This window comes from Phaseolus vulgaris, chromosome 3 (genome assembly GCF_051622355.1).
Source record: "Phaseolus vulgaris cultivar YP4 chromosome 3, ASM5162235v1, whole genome shotgun sequence".
NCBI lineage: Eukaryota > Viridiplantae > Streptophyta > Magnoliopsida > Fabales > Fabaceae > Phaseolus > Phaseolus vulgaris.
In genome coordinates this window covers 25,988,293-26,004,105 of record NC_143500.1, presented here as the reverse complement: position 1 = coordinate 26,004,105, position 15,813 = coordinate 25,988,293, and the positions used below count along the sequence as shown (strand labels likewise).

The window sequence follows — 15,813 nt, the reverse complement described above, 5'->3', positions numbered from 1 at the left end:
ATCAATTGGTGCTTGTTGAGTGGGAATTGACTTGAGGAGAGTCTAGCTCTACTTGGTAGGTACTGTTTTGAAGAATTTAATTGCTTAAATCAAAGAGGATCAAGACAAGGGGCAGCCACAAATACAAATACCAAAATACACCACACATCTTGAAGGGCACAACCAAGAAGAGCCACAACAAGTCAAGGAGTGCACTTTAACTTGTGCAACCTAATTTCTTTGCATTTTACTATTGTTAATTAGTAGCTTAATCATGCAATTAGACGGTGAGTGTGTCTTCAAAGGCTCAAAGTGTCTAAGAAGTCTCACCTAGGAATGACTAGTTTAAGCTTTCTAGTTTAGCCTTTGTTAATTGTTTTCATTACGTCAATTTGTGCTTAGTTTCACTTAATTGCTTTTGCTTATCCTTGTTTAAAGCTTTGATAAATTGTTTTAGTTGTTGGATAGCTTGCATTGTTTTCTTGCATAAAAATTTGATTTCTCCATCCTCATTGTGTTTTAAGTGATTTACCTAAAGAAAGGATTGTGTGAAAATTTTGAGGGATAGTTTTTGGCTAAGGCAAGACTTAGTATTTAAGTAGTCCATTGTGACTCACCTCTCTTACCTGGAAAACTACCTTCATTAACTTTCCTTTTCTTTCTTAAAGTAAAGCATTTTTACACACAAAGTTTTAGTCATGTCTTCTCACTACTCTAAATCTATTGAAAGTTATGTGAAGTCCTTAAAATCTCTTTTGAAACAACTTGCAAAGGACGTTCAATTAATTTCATACAGACAATTGGAGAATGAGTCCAAAATTAATGAATTGACTAAAGCAAAGGATGAGAATTCTCAAAAGTCAAAAAAATCACATACTCATGCATCTAACTCCAAAGATCATGATTCTCTAGGGGAAGAAAGTCTTAGAATCAATGATTACTATCAACCACCCCCTAGGAGAAATAGAAGAAACAAGCAAGAAAGCCTAAGGGAGGTTAGGGTAGACCTACCTCACTTCCATGGTAAAGAGAATGTAGAAGTATACCTAGATTGGGAGATGAAGGTAGAGCAACTCTTTGCTTGCCATAGGGTGAGTGAAGAAAGGAAAGTGCCCTTAGCTACCCTTAGCTTTCAAGGAAATGCCATGTATTGGTGGACCTCTCTAGAGAGAGATAGACGTCTTCATAGGGAGCCTCCCATTGAATATTGGAATGACCTTAGGGGAGCCCTAAGACGTCTCCATATACCCTCCTACTACCATAGGGAGTTAATGGACAAGCTCCAAAGACTCCAACAAAAAAATATGAGTGTAGAAAAGTATAGGCAGAAAATGGAGCTTTACATGATGAAAGCATCTATTAGAGAGGAAGAGGACACCACCATAGCAAGATTCCTAAGTGGGCTCTCACTTGAGATAAGAGATAGGGTTGAACTTCTCCCTTACCAAGACTTGAATGATTTGGTTCAACTTTGAATTAAAGTTGAACAACAAAATTTGCGCAAAACTTCAAGTCAAAGGATAGGTTCATATCCTAACTCCTATCCCAAGAGAGACTTTAGAAGGGAAGGTAGCACATCTAGAGAAAAACCAAAGGAAACTACCAAACCTTTAGCAAAGGATACCTCCACCCCACCCATCCGAGCTAGGGACACCAAGTGCTTTAAGTGCTTCGGAAGAGGACATGTGCAAGCACAATGTCCAAACCAAAGATCTTTGTTCTTAAAGGGTGTAGATGAGTACACTAGTGGTGAGGATGAGCCTAGTGAAAAAGAAGAGGAAGGGGGAGATGATGAGAGGGTAAATCCTTTAGAGGGGGAGCTTTTAATGATTAGGAGAACCCTCAACAATCAACCTAGTGCACCCATAGAAACACAAAGGGAGAACATCTTTCACACAAGATGTAATGTTTTAGAAAATATATGCTCTCTCATTGTGGATAGTGGGTCTAGCTGCAATTGTTGTAGCGCTAGGATGGTTGAGAAGCTCAATCTACAAGTAGTTCCTCATCCCAAACCTTACAAATTACAATGGATCAATGAGAATGGGGAACTAAGTGTAGATAAGCAAGTGGAAATCAAGTTCTTTATAGGTAACTACAAAGACAAAGTTTTATGTGATGTAGTACCTATGGAAGCTTGCCATATCTTATTAGGTAGACCATGGCAATTTGATAAGAAAACCTTGCATGATGGTCTAACTAACGAGATTTCCTTCACCCATAGGCATAAAAAGTTTGTACTTAATCCTTTACCACACTCCCAAGTGGTGAAAGATCAAATACAAATGAAACAAAAGAGGGATGAGGAAAACAAAAAAAAAAAGAGATAGAAAAAGAGAAAATCCTTAGGGATAGAAAGGCGTGGGAGAAGAGTGTTCCTTCCCACAAGGTTATTCAACAAGACAAACCTTTTGAAAACACCTTGGAAAATATGCTTCTTGTTGAACAACCTAGCCTAATCTTTTGTAAGGGAACACTTACATGCACTGCCACAAATCTTGAACCCAAGAGTCTACCTCCTCAAATTAAAACTTTTTTAAGTGAATTTGAAGATATATTCTCTAATGAGGGACCAAAAGGACTTCCTCCCATTAGAGGTATAGAACATCAAATTGACTTGATTCCGGGGGCAAGCCTACCAAATAGGCCAGCCTATAGAACAAACCCCGAGGAAACAAAAGAGATAGAGTCTCAAGTTCAGGACTTGTTGGAGAAGGGTTGGGTTCAAAAGAGTGATGAGAATCAGAAAGATGTTATCAATAGAAGAAATGGACAAGGGCCAAAGCATTTAAAGTTCTTCTTATTAGTCTTTGCAAAAGATGAGGCCCAAGCCCAAAGCCCAAGCCCAAGAAGGCCCAAGCCCAAGACGCCCAAGTCCAAACCATGAGGGGCAAGGCCAAGCATTAAATAAAAGAGCATCATTTGAATGACTCTTGTAAGAGGTGTGGATATTAAATAAATAGGTGTGAATGTATTAGAGAGAGTCACATTGTCCATGTGACTTAGTAGGGGGGTGTAGGTGTAGTTTTTAGGAGGTGTCATAGTAGAAAAAGGTCACACCTCCCATGTGACTTGTTTTTGGTGGGAATTTCAAATGAGTTTTATTTGAAATTTCCCACCTATTTTTCAGCACCTCTAGGCTATAAATAAGGAGCTTTCCTTTGTAATTTGCATATTGGAATTTTATAGTAGAGAGACTATACTCAATTTTGGAGAGAATTTGTGAGTTTTGAGTCTTCCTCTTCTTTGCCTTATCTTGTGAGCTTCAAGTGGTGGCACTCCATCACTTATCTTGGTTCAAGGTTCCAAGTGGCATGAATGGCTTCTTCCAATTCTCAAAATCCAGCAAGCATCTTCTTCTATAAGTGTTCTTCCTTTTCTTCAATTTCCATTTGGTAGCTTAATTTCCTAGTGTTTTCCTTCATTTTTCTACCATTTACATTTCTGTTTTCAGCTTGGTTTCCATTTATTCTATTTGGTTCAGTAGCTAGCTTTTCAATTCTGTCCAGTTTTTAATTCTTGTTCTTCATTCCTTGTGTTTGATTCAATTTTACAATACATGGACTTCCATATGAGTCTTGGTTGGTGCTAAGTTTTGGTGAGTTCTTGAATTTAGAACATTGATCCAATTCTAAAGTAAAGTGCCTTTCAATCCTGCTCAAGTTGCTCCTAAGAATGTCAAGAATCATGTGTTCTTGTAGTTACATTCACATCATGTGGTATCTAGAGTCTAGGCTTGTTTCTTGCTTAAATTTTGAGTTGTATTGCACTTTACTTTCAAGAGCTCTTTAATTCAAGTTGTTTACCATTCTGTTTTAGGATTTATTTTGAGTTTTTTTTTGCTGTTTTCTTTTGTTACACCATGTGTTTGTGAAAAGGATTCTAGCACTCATTGTTTATATGAGTATGGCTGCTCTTTTGGAATGGCATTCTCCTTCCTAGAGCTGACCTTAAGCTTCCTTTCACTTGTGGTTATATCTTGTTATATGTCTTTTAATTTTGTAATCATGTCAAGTTTTGTCTTAGTCATGTTATTCCATAATTGTCATTACTTCTAGTAGTACTTTTATTGCTTTAATTGTTTCTTGCTTTGGTTTACTTTCTGTTTTTGAGTTTATTGCTTGAACCTTTGTGCATTTTCATTTTTAGATTTGAGTTCATGCTTGTATTTTCATTCTATACAAGTTCCTTTACACAATTTCCATTATGTCTTTGCTAGTTTATCATACTGTTTTTCATTCCTAAATAGGCTCCTCTGTTTTCTTACAAACGTGCTACTGTTTTCAATTTACTGCAATTAATTGGCTCATAGGAAATTTGTGAAAATTTGGATTTACATACTTCAAAGTGTTACAAAGGCATAGAAAAAATAATTACTCAAAAATTCCAAGTACACAAAAAATGATAAATAAAATACGAAAAGTGTACAATACTGCCGAAAAGAATACGGTAATTGGGCAGCAAATTTGAAAAATTTATTTCTCTCAATTGGCTTACTGTTTTTACCTCATTCCAGTGCCATTTTTGAGTTAAGACATTGAAGTTTCTGTGGTTAATTTTTCACATTCCAGTTCGCTTTCAATCGGTACAGTTAAATCTGTAAACATAGCACAGTTTGCTTTAAAAAAAAAAAAAAATCCAGTAGCTGTTTTCTGTTTTCTTGTGTTGTACCTGTCTTGTTGGTGCCAAAAAAAGATGGAAAATGGAGAATATGTTGTGATTGTCGAGCAATCAACAACATCACCATCAAGTATAGGCATCCAATCCCAAGGCTTGATGACATCTTTGATGAGTTACATGGGTCAATCATATTCTCCAAGATTGATCTTAAAAGTGGCTATCACCAAATTCGAATCAAAGAGGGTGATAAGTGGAAAACCGCTTTTAAGATCAAGTTTGGATTATATGAATGGTTGGTGATGCCTTTTGGTCTCACTAACGCACCTAGTACATTCATGAGGCTCATGAATCATGCCTTGCGAGATTGTATAGGTAAATATGTAGTAGTTTACTTTGATGATATCTTAGTATATAGCAAAAACCTAGAAGACCATCTAAGTCACCTTAGGGAAGTTCTTCTAGTGTTTAGGAAAAATAGTTTATTTGCCAATAGTGATAAATGTACCTTTTGTGTAGATAGCATAGTTTTTCTAGGCTTTATAGTTAACAAAAAGGGGGTGCATGTTGACCCCTAGAAAATTAAAGTCATCCAAGAGTGGCCAACTCCTCAAAATGTAAGTGATGTGAGAAGCTTTCATGGTTTAGCTAGCTTTTATAGACGTTTTGTGCCCAATTTTTCAAGCGTAGCTTCACCTCTCAATGAGTTTGTTAAAAAAGATGTTGCATTTTGTTGGAATGAAAAGCATGAGCAAGCCTTTCAAAGGCTAAAGGCTCAACTTACCAATGCACCCATTCTAGCTCTACCAAATTTTGCAAAAACTTTTGAGATAGAATGTGATGCATCGGGGGTTGGCATAGGTGCGGTTTTGTTACAAGGTGAACACCCCATTGCTTATTTTAGTGAAAAACTTCTAGGTGTGAACATAGAGCACAAGAAGGTTACTATGTGACCGAGGGATATCTCTTTAAAGAAGGAAAACTTTGTATTCCCCAAGGTACACATAGAAAGCTTCTTGTAAAAGAATCACATGAGGAGGGTCTCATGGGCCATTTTGGAGTTGACAAAACTCTTGATCTTTTGAAAGGAAAATTTTATTGGCCACACATGAGAAAGGATGTCCAAAGACATTGTTCTAGATGCATTTCATGTTTAAAAGCAAAATCTAGAACAATGCCTCATGGACTATATACCCCTTTACCGATTGCAAATGCTCATTGGGAAGACATTAGCATGGATTTCATTTTAGGACTTCCTAGGACTGCAAGAGGTCATGACTCTATCTTTGTGGTAGTGGATCGTTTTAGCAAAATGTCCCATGTTATTCCTTGCCACAAAGTAGATGATGCTCAAAATATTTCTAGACTCTCCTTTAGAGAAGTGGTGAGACTCCATGGTCTACCAAGAAGTATAATATCCGATAGAGATCCCAAGTTCATAAGCCATTTTTGGAAAACTCTTTGGGGCAAACATGGCACAAGACTACAATTTTCAACATCTTGTCATCCCTAAAAGGATGGCCAAACCGAAGTAGTCAATAGATATCTTGGTACTATGCTTAGGGCTATCATGAAGGGAAACCACAAATCTTGGGATGAGTACCTTCCCCACATTGAATTTGCTTATAATAGAGTAGTTCACAAAACTACTAATGCTTCTCCTTTTGAAGTTGTATATGGATTTAACCCCATTACACCCTTGGATTTGTTACCTCTTCCTAATCCACAAGAATTTGTGCATAAGGAAGGAGTTATCAAAGCCAACTTTGTTAAGAAACTCCATGAGAATGTTAAACTCCAAATACAACAACAAAATGAAAAGTATGCAAAATACAACAATAAAGGGAAGAGAGAAATAATTTTTGAGGAAGGAGACTTAGTTTGGCTTCATCTTAGAAAAGATAGATTTCCCACTAAAAGAAATTCCAAACTAAGTCCCCGAGGTGATGGACCCTTTCAAGTCCTCAAGAAAGTCAACAACAATGCTTACAAATTGGATTTACCTATTGAATATGGAGTACATGATACTTTTAATGTAATTGATTTATCTCCATTTGTAGGTACCAATGAAGACGAGGACGATTTGGATTTGAGGACAAATCCTTTCCAAGGGGGAGGGGATGATGGAAGAGGGTCAAGCACCACCTTCCATGAAAGGCAACCACAAGAGCGTCTAGGACCAACCACAAGGTCCATGGCCAAGAGAGTGGATGAAGATTGGGACAAGGCTACGAATGGAAGGGAAACATATCTATACATGTCCCAAGAAGCCCATCAAGCGTAGCATAGCTTTATTTGTGTTGCAAATAGCATAGCATTGTGAACCTTGTTTAATTTGCAAATTAGGATTAAATTAGGATTACCTAGATTAGTTACGGTTTCTAGAACCTACCACACTAATCTAGGCCGGCCATGTGAAGGCAAGGTGTCTCATGTGCTCCCATGTGCCATGTGCTCCATGTGCTTCCATGTGCTCACATTTGCATGTAATTTAGCTTACATTTGCTCTTCATTTGCTTTACCATTTACGGTCCTCCTTAGGCTATTTAAAGAGGAGCCTACCTCATGTAATGCTAAGATTAATTTGAGTATTGTTATGCTGCCAAACTTGAGCCATACATACTCCCTTTGCCTACAATCTCTCTAGATTTAGGTTATTGATCTTCAACCCATTCACCCACCAAAGAGGGTTGGCCGAACCTCCCTCACATCCCTACTATTCCTGCACCTACAAGGCCACCACACCTCCTAGGAGGGCCTTGATCCACCACCAATCCGTCCAAGCTTTCGTCGCCACCCAAAAATCACAAAAGAGAAGATCTCAATGACATCAACATCTTCATCTTTCAAGTGTAATTTCTTAAAAGTATCCCAAAACAATATATCCACTAAACTTCCTTGGTCTACCAGAGTCTTCATAATCACACACTCTGCTATTTCTACTGTTTTTACTATTGGATCATCGTGATCAAGATTGATCTCTTGAAAATCTCCGTCCGTAAAGAGCATTGGTGGTAAAGTTCTTCTCTTAAAAACATGATTGACAGTTTTGGCATTTCTCCAATACTGTTTTCTTGCTGATGATAACTCTTTCCCAGAAAATCCTCCCGATATTGTATTAATGAAACCCCTCACTGGTCTTCCTAGGCTTCTTTTTCCACTTCTTCTTATTGATTGTGTGCTTTGATAACCTCTTTCATTTATTGTTTCATGTCTACCCCCTCTCCTTTCATCTCTTCTTTCCACTCTCTCGTTATCTTTTCTCTCAAACCTCTCTGACCTCCTTTCTCTTAAATGTCCAATTCTCGGTTCTCTCTCAGGACTTTGCCTTATTCTTACATTTCCACTTTTGACATAATGCCGCAATTGTCCAGCTTGAATTAACTCCTTTATTCTATCTTTCAAACCGACACATTCTTATGTATGATGGCCATGATTTTTATGATACTCACAATGCTTGTTATGGTCTGTCCTCTCAGGTGTTCTTGCTTTTCTTGGGGGTGGTATGATTTCTGCTGCCATTGCCTCCTGCAAAATTCTTGTCCTGTTCGTATTCAGTGGTATATATTGTTAGAACTTTCGGCTTCGAAATTCCTCTTTTGCTCTCCTGGCCAAAGGTTCGCTTTCTCTTTCATCTCCCTTTTTTTCACCCCCCATATGTTCTTGCTTGGTTGCGAAATTCTCTTAGTTCTTCCATCTGCATAAACTTCGATGCTCGTTGCCTTAATTCATCAAGGTTAGTTGCCGACTTCTTACAAAGACTATCGGCAAACGGTCCTGTTTTTAATGTTGTTATCATGTGATGCATTGTGACTTCTAGGCTAAGATTTCGAATACCCAAAGCCACCTTTCCAAATCGTTCCATAAACATTCTCAACGATTCTCCCTTCTCCTGCCTTATATTTACCAATGCAATTGATGTTAAATGATGAGGCTGACTAGTTGCAAACTAAGCCCCAAACTTCTCCACCAATGTGTCAAAACAATCAATGTATAAGGGTGGTAGACGTGTGAATCAACTCAGAGTTGCCCCCTTTCAATGTTGTTGAAAATACTCGACACATTATAACATCATTCCATGTGTATAAACTAATATGAGTTGTATAAATTGCAATATGTTCATCAGGATCTATGCTTCCATCATATTTGTCTATGGTTAAGTTTTTCCAATTATCGGGCAATGGAGTATCTACTATAACATCATAGAATGGATGTTTTCTAGAAGATATCCCGATAAAAGTTCCAAAGGTCTCAGGTAATCTTCTCCTTGTTTGGAAACTTTCATTATTATGAACTCTTTCATTTGCTGGTATTCTTGGTTGAACAGTTTCAAAAGATGAATTCAAAATTGTTTCTTCTTGCAACTTTCTTTTCATATGCACATTCTCTGCTCTCAACATACTTAGTTCTTCTTCATTACTTTTTTTTAACATTTCAAATTCTTTTTGTAATTGCAGTAACATTGTCATTGACATTATATTTTAGTTATCTTCCTGCTATCCACCCGGTTCTTCCCTTCTACTCTTCTCTACTTCAACTTCTTTAATTATCTCTCGGCCCCACGGTGGGCGCCAAAATGTTCTTACAAAAGGGACCAAGAACACTCAAACAAGTTGACAATAGACTTCTCCCACTGATCTTTCGGTTGTTGGGCTTTTGGCTTCTCTCCTGGTTGAGCTTTAGGCGTATCTCCTAGTTGGGCTTTCAGCTTCTCTCTAGATTGGACTTTCGGTTTCTCTTCTAGTTGGGTTTTCGGCTTCTCTCCTCACGGATGGGTGTGTGAACCTGCAAGGCGCTCCGATGACAAAGTCAGAACCAGTTTTTACATTTATCAGATAAAATTCACTCTACCTAACCTCTTGGATTGATCCTCTATTTATAGGATTTTCTTATTAGGCTTATACCTTGTTTGGGCCTTTATTTATGCACCTCTTTATTACTTTATGCACACTCATTAATTTGGACATTTATTAACTTGCACCTTACTACAATGTTTATTTTATTTTTTTTTATATATGTAATTCTCGGTATGACCTTTCGGTCACATCTCTCGATTCTGGTAATACACAATTAAACAAATGTTTTTAATCGATTATGTTAACGAATGTTTTTAATCGATTATGACCATAACTTTTCAGCCTTCACCAAATTTTCTCATTTCAGACAAATTGATTCCTTCTTCGTTCATTTTCTTTCTACATAAATTACTTCAAATTCACCGTAACAATGAACAATAACAAAGTATTCTCAGCCTCCAAAACAACAATGACAAAACATTCTCAGCTTCCAAATCCTTCACTACAGTGTCACATCATAAAAACAGGTTAGTTTTTTTTTTTTTCCTTGAAGCAGCTATATGGGATTTGTCTGAAAAGGGTGGTACTAAGAGCTCGAGAAATTGTCACCAGATTCGGTAAAAGTAATAATTATTTGCTGGGCTGCTTCATTATTGCGTGTTTCCTGTTCTGACATTTCCCTTCTATCATTTGTTTCCCTTTAATCATCTTTAATGTAAGGGTTTTATCAAAAAGTATGATTTTATAAGATTTTTTCGTTATTTTAGACGAGTTTCGTATGCCACATTATTTTTAAGTTTTTTTTTTTGTTGCAAGTTTTAATATATTGCTGAAGTTTTATAAGATTTACAATTTTATAGTTTTTTATTTGTATTTTAAAAGTTAAGTTAATATTACATTTAAATATTTTTTATTTTTAAGACAGTTTTATATAGAATTCAGATTTAAAATTTAAAATTTTTACCATACCACATCAACGTAATTTAATAGAAGCTTGAAAGATATAGATCATAATTGATTGAACAGAAGCTTCTTATGATATTTAGATCTTAATTTTAAGATATTAATTATGACAATCTTAAATTTCCATTAGTTTTAAACTACTGAAAACTTGGAAGCAATAGCTTTTGGGAATAAAACAATTTTGTTAATAGCAAAAAAAGTCACAAATTGAAAATATTCGAAGGTCTTTTCAAACACGAGTACTCCAGTTCCCATCAATTTTTAAAAAAAAATGAATGCAAGTCACTTTGGGGTGGGTGTTCTCTTGATGAAAGAAAAAGTGAGAATATTGGTAAAAAATGTGTGTATATGTGTAAGGATTTTTTTAATAACTTTTTTTATGATTATTAAAGAAAATGTGTGTTTTATATAAAAAAAATATATTTATCTATACATTACAATAAAATTATTAAATAAAAATCAATTTTTAGATATTAAAATAATTAATTACAATAGTAATTAAATTAGAGACTATTTTAGAAACTAAAAAAAAATGTTTCTAAATTAGTTTTTATTATAGTTAAATGATTTCTAAATTGGTATATAATTAGTAACCAAGTTTTAACTACCAATTATTTAGATTCTAAATTTGATAGAAAAATCTTGGTTGCTAATTAGATATCAATTTAGAAACTATTTAACAATAATAGAAACTAATTTAAAAATCAAAAATTTATTTAGTCCTTAAAATGGTATATAATTTAGTCATTATATCAACTAATTATTTTTTATTTCTAAAATTGGTTTCTATTTCATGATTGTCTTACAGTGATAGGTGTACATAAATTTTATTTTATTTTATTTTTATTAATATTTTATTTTAAATATTTCAGTTATTTTTTATTTTTTAAATAATTAATTATTTTTATACTTAATTAAAAGTTTATTTTTTAATTTATTTTATAAAAAATAGTTATCAATTTTAAATTTTAAATATGAAGTAGTTTATGCAAAGAAACATATTATTAAACTTGGAATGGTCAACTTGTTAGACATAGAATTAGACATAGAACATTAAGTGAAATAATTTTTTTTATATCTTCATTTCTTTTAAAAATTATAATTTTTATTTTTGTATCATTTGATTTAATTGTTATCTCATATTATCATTTGATTTTTATTTTTTTTTTTCCAAAAATAAATATGATAATAATATAAATAAATAATACGAATAACACTTCTGTTCTGTTAGTATAAAGAAAGTAAATAACGCAGATAAAAATAGGGAAGAAATAAGTTGAGAAAAGAAAAAATATTTAATTGTTTAGTAAAGTAAAAAATATGAAAAAGAGAGAGAAAAATTATATTATAATCTATCTAATTTAATAGAGAACAAAAAATGAAATATGAATAGAAATAAATAAAAAATAATATAATAAGTCTAACAACTACTTACTTTTTAAACTAAATGACCAATATTTTTTTTTCTCCTTCCCTCCACTCCCCATAACCAACTAATCTGTACGAATCCAGTAAACAGTTATATTATAAAACATTTTATTTTTATCCTTACATATTTTTATTTTATTATATTATAATATACCCGTTTTTTCTTAATCACTATTCATAATTTACCAATTTATAGTTTTTTTAATCAAACATCATGAATTCATAAATATTATGTGACACACGAAATAAAATATATCAAACATTTATCAACAATAATAATTTAAAAAGGATAAAACAAATAAAGGTTAAAATTTAAATCATATAACATAAATAAACGAGGTTTTTTTCTTCTCTCATACGTATAAATAAATATAAGTATATAAAATAGTAAATCGTTACAAAATAGAAGCAGGCATAGAAGAAATGCTAACATAATATTTGAGTGTATTGTGTTTTTAAAGTGGCAGAGAAGCAATATATACAAAAGAAGTTTTGAAATGATGTTGATAAGTTATTGAATAAGGTGAACAATTTCTCTCCACTCTTAAATTGTAATTTTAGTATTTTAGATGTTTCTAAGAGATCTAAAGTTGAACTTATATATATATATATATATATATATATATATATATATATATATATATATATATATATATATTAGAATCTACACCAAATGAAAATTTAAGGTTTATTTAGAGCATGAATGTGAATTGATGAAATTATAAAGTTTTGGTAAGTGACATGAGATTATGAAAGATGAATTAATACATCATGCAATTTTGTTGATTTTCAATGTTTTATTTTAAGAGGTTTGCCATTAAAAAGAAAAGAAAAAGGAAAGAAGGTCAAATACCTTTTGGGACAAAATGAAAATAGATAAAAAAAAGCATGTGACATTTTATATATAGATTGAGTCTGGTAACGGTCGGATCCCAGACAACCGAAAACATGGTCGAATAATGGTTACAACATAATAAATAAGTAATAAAGAGGCAGTTACAACTGGAGTTGAATGAGTCAAAGGCACGTTCCGAAATCGAAAGATACACTCCCATGATTTCAAGGAGCCACTACACACGTTCTGACCAACTGATTATCTGGTCCATACAAGTGAATACCCAAGTCAACCTTTAAATAGGACTTTTGAAAGGGGAAAAAATGTACGTTTTTTCATATCCTAAGAGAACACACCCACTATACTAGCACTGACTTGAGCGTCAAAATACAATCGCAGGTACCCCGACTGACGGAGCACACACATAACGAGAGGAAGAGCTTTGAATGATTATGAGACTACCAGCGCGTCAGCGAATCGTGTACCAGTGAATAAATATTACCTAAGCTCGGTCATTCATACAGGTACAAGTCTCATCAAAGACGTAGGAGAGTATGCATACACTATAACAAGATGCAAATGATTAAGCGTGTGTTTGGATCTAGTGATATATTATGCCCAAAGATGGAAAGAGAAGTGAATACATGTTTGTATACGTTGATATGGTGAGAATTTAAACGTGCATGTAAATAGTTTAATAATAAAATAATCATGTGAATGGTTTAAAATATTTAATAAAATAAAATTTTCATATAAGACAAACATATATAGTTATTTATAATAAACAAATTATATAACTCTTATTATTATTACAAATGTAAATTAACATTTAATATAATATTTGTTCTAATTATATTTTTTAAATTTATGCATTTTCTATTACTTATTTTTATATAACAATTATAGTTTTTACTTATATTTGAAATTTTACGTGTAAATTATTTTTTTATCAAGTAATTCGTATTTTTTTGATAAATTAATTATTAAACTATATCATATTATACTACTAATAATTTTAATTTATTAAAATTTACAGAAAAATACCTAATATTAGATTCTATTCTTTTAAAGATAAGGGTAAATTTGCAATCTTACATTATACACCTTTAAAAAGAACAAAAATATTTTTAAAGTCATCACATAACTAACAAAGTTCAATAAATTCTCCTTACAAATCCACTATAACATACCACAATCTAAACACTCTAACTTTCTTTGCATTTTCTCATCAAATTCTCACACTTTCACTCCTCAATCCAAAGACAACTTAAAAGATTATATCTAGGTTAAAGGATGTATACAAAACCCACAAAAAATAAAGTAAAAGAGATATAAGTATTTTAAAATTAAATAAATAAATTGCTTTCAATTACATATTTTTATTCAAAATATACTATTAAACATTTGAAATTTCTTCTGTATAAATTATATATACAATTTTTTTTATTAATAACAAATATTCAACATATATATTGATATAAATTAAAATCAATGTAATGTATATAATTTAAAATGTCAAAATATCTATTTTATATTTTTTTACTGTTATATATAAGTTTGGTGTAAAATTTGATATAAATATTTATAATTAAATGGAGTGACTTGTATACTCAATATAGCCAAATAAAATGATCTGTGTAAATGTATTATTCTTTAAAGAGTTTTTTTTTTTTAAATTACTTAGGATAACTAAAAGTCTGTTATATACTTGTCTTTTTATTAGTAAAATCATTTAAAAATAAATATTGTGTTATTTTTATTTACTAGACGATGTCCAATAGATGATATAATATTCTCATAAAAACTAGAATATAATGTTTTATTCAATCATCCTTCTAGACTTCATATCTTCAAACTTCACTATTATTTATGTTTAAGTGATATATAAATAATTGAAAATTGAATTTCCCAAAACTATATATGTTTAATCCCCTTATTAAAAATATGGCTGACTTATCTTGTTTATCAAGTTCTTACCTTCTCATATATAGTTGTATTTTGTGTATAAAACATACTATACTGCAAATGTTATAAGTATTTTACTAACAATCCGACAATTTAGTAACATTCTCTTTATCTCAATTTAATTACAATATTAAAAATTAAAGGCTATTTCTTAATTATAATCATTTGGATATACTTAAGTTAGATATTAACTATTTGAATTATAATACTTCAATAATATTCATTCTCTTTTTAAACACTCAAGTACCTAAAACAAATTCGTTGCATATAACATATATATAGAGATGAATAAAAAGTTGACAAATTTATATTTTAAGCAATGACAACATTTTTCTTCTTCTTTTTCTTACTTTTCAATAACTTTAAAAGAATTGGTCTAAATAATAATTAGTTGATATTGAAGATAATACAATAAATAAAAAATATATTATGATTTAGTACATTTTGCAAAGAAAGTTATCAGTTTCCTTTTAAATTTATGTTCATATTAACACATAATTAATATTTAAAATCTTAATTTTATGTTCATTTTATTTGTATAAATTACTGATATAATTGATGTTTTTATGTAGGTAGTTGTTGAAAATCTTACTTTAATTAAAAATAAAGAAATTTTACAAAATATATAAATAGATACATATTTTATTTTATGAGTTTGTTGTATAAGATTTAACTGAAAACTTATTTTAAGAAAGAGTTTGTTAAATTGAATTAGTTAAAAATTTCTTATATACAATTTATTTTATAAAATAGTTATGTAATTGATGTTTATATATAGTTAGTAGTAACATTGAATTGGTAATTGATATTGGAGAGGGAGAGTATTTAATTGTGCAGTTGATTAATATGCATCGATATCTGGAATTGGAGAAGATAGGCATCAATATTTACTGCTTCATAATAATTGGTTTGAGTAGCCACAAAAACAATAGAAATGATGTGAAAGAGCTTCTTTCATCATTAATGATTTTCATTATGAAGTTTGACATGTCAGTGAGTGAGTGAGCTTGCTTTCTGCATCATCAAGCCACTTCCTATGCCTTTTCATTATCTCTTTTTATTTAGTTTCCTACCAACTACACCTCACCATTTCTTCATCTTTAAACCTCATCACATCACACACACTTTTTCATTACTATTTTCACTCACAAAACTATTTAATAACTATTTTCAAATTTCCTATTTACTTCAATATTACCACAGCACTTCTATTTCCATGGATTTTTTTTC

The 15,813-nt window shown here is 31.9% G+C and overlaps 1 pseudogene; it reads left to right on the top strand.

The window, feature by feature from the left end:
- The first annotated feature begins 253 nt into the window (after positions 1-253).
- LOC150028752 (uncharacterized) lies at positions 254-2,309 on the top strand (annotated as a pseudogene).
- Positions 2,310-15,813: the final 13,504 nt, after the last annotated feature.